The following is a 2,440-nucleotide window of genomic DNA, read 5'->3' as shown; positions in this document are numbered from 1 at the left end:
CACTCCTCACTCCCCAGGCCTGCTGCTTATCACTTATCATCTACGGTACATTTCCTCTGACTTATGCTCGCACTGAAGAGGCCTGTGGTGTTTGTACTCCACTGGCTGATTTGTTCACTGGCTCCTGGGATAGCATATCTTCCTTTGTCCTTCCAGTTTCGGTGTGGTGAAGCTATGCACTATCATATGTGCTAGATCTTGTTGGTTTTCCAGCTCCTCTGATGTCAATTCTTATATTTGATTGTCTCTGCTACAACACTAGGAGTAGGCTTTCTTTTCCTGGTTGGACCTTACCCGATATATTCAGTCAAGAATGGTTTGAAGACTGCTTAATGTTGGAGATTTGGTTGGCTGGTTCTTGACATTCCATGATGGGTTTTGTGCCATTTAGAAAAATTAGCCTGGCTGGGTGTGGTGGCACATGCCTTTAATCCCAGCACTTGGGAGGCAGAGGCAGGTGGATCGCTGTGAGTTCAAGGCCAGCCTGGTCTACAAAGTGAGTAGGACAGCCAAGGCTACACAGAGAAACCCTGTCTGAAAAAAAAGAAAGAAAATTTTGCCTGGCATAGTAGTACATGTCTTTCATCTCAGCCCTTAGGAAGTAGAGAGCTGGGAGGATCCAGAGCACCAAGCCAGTCTTGCTTTATAGAGAGTTTGAAGAATACGGGCTGGAGAGATGGCTCAGCGGTTAAGAGCACTGTCTGCTCTTCTAGGGGTCCTGAGTTCAATTCCCAGCCACCACATGGTGTCTCACAACCATCTATAATGTGATCTGATGCCCTCTTCTGGACTGCAGATGTACGTGCAGGCAGAGCACTGTATACATAATAAATAAATAAATAAATAAATAAATAAATATGAAATAAAAAGAATAGGCTGAAGAACCTGCCCCCACCCACCAAAAAAAGGAAAGAAAAATATTAAGTTATGTGTAGCTTTTTGAGACAGGGTTTCTCTGTATAGTCCGGGCTGTCGTGGAACTTTTTCTGTAGACCAGGCTGGCCTCAGACGCAGAGATCTGCCTGCCCCAGCCTCCTGAGTGCTGGGAGTAAAGGTGTGCGCCACCACTACCTGTCTTTATTAATACGTTTATGAAGGTTTTGAAGCTTTTTTTTTTTTTGGCATGCATTTATCTGTATGGTATGAGTATGTGTGTGTGTGTGTGTGTGTGTGTGTGTGTCTGCATATGTGTATGTGTCACTTATGTGTGAACATATATATGTATATACACATGCCTGTGGAGCTCAGAGGCTGACATTTGGAGGTCATTCTTGATAGCGCAATGTCTTATCCACTGAGGCTGAGTCTCTCACTCGGGCCCAGAGCTCAGCAACAGCTCTTAGTCTAGCTATTGAGTCTGTCCCACGGATCCCGTCTCTACCTGCTGATCCCTGGAGTTCTGCATGGGCTGCCATGCGAAGCTGGCATGTAAGTGGGTTCTGGGGATCTAAACTGAGACTTACACAGCAAGTACTTCAGCTGCTGACCATTCTCCCCAGCTCCCAAGACTTAAAAAAAAAAATTTATACCATTTAGCTTTGTCTTGCCATGTTGGCTCTAGAACCCAGGGCCTTGTGCATTCTAGGACCTGGTTTAAGTTACCAGCAACCATGTGGTGGTCACAAGCATCCACAGCTCTAGTTCCTGAGGACCTGACACCCTTTTCTGTCCTCTGATGGCACCAGCATATACATAGTGCTTCATATATATATACAGGCAAAACACTCACACATAAAAGAAAAATTAAATAATAAATAGAATAAATTACCTCCATGTTATATACTTAACTCTGCACATAACTGACCAGTTTCTGGACTTTACTATAGCTAGTCTTATGTTTAAGTTTCAATACATTTCACTGTGTATCCTAGGCTGGCCTTGAATTCACAGCATACCTCCTGTCTTCAGCAGGCAGCAGGCCCCCGCACCCAGCCTCATTGCTGCTGCTTCTTTTTCTTCTTCTTCTTCTTCTTCTTCTTCTTCTTCTTCTTCTTCTTCTTCTTCTTTCATTTTCTTTCTTTTTGGTTTTTCGAGATACCGTTTTTCTTATAGTCCTGGCTATCCTGGACTCGATTTGTAGACCAGGCTGGCCTCAAACTGAGAACTGCCTCTGCCTCCTAAGTGCTGGGATTAAAGGCATGCACCACCATGCCCGGCTGCCTCACTGCTTCTTAAAGTTTAATACACAGTTGTGTTGGCATCTCCTCTTGCTGATTACTGGCCACCAGAATGTAAACTGCTTTACTGTTTAGAATTATATAAAGGACTTGCCCCTACACGAATGAGCCAAAACAGAAAAACACACTCTAGGCCAAGGAAGAGAGGCAAGAAATGGTCTAGAACAACTCTGAACTGATGTTTACCCTCCCTTTGACAGCCTAGCCACGTCCAGAAAAATGTAAATGTTCAGTAAAGAAGTAGCTTAGCGGAGTATTGTAAG

This window comes from Acomys minous (genome assembly GCF_964271855.1).
Source record: "Acomys minous genome assembly, chromosome: 13".
Taxonomy (NCBI): Eukaryota; Metazoa; Chordata; class Mammalia; order Rodentia; family Muridae; genus Acomys; species Acomys minous.
Note: the sequence above shows the minus strand (reverse complement) of the source record.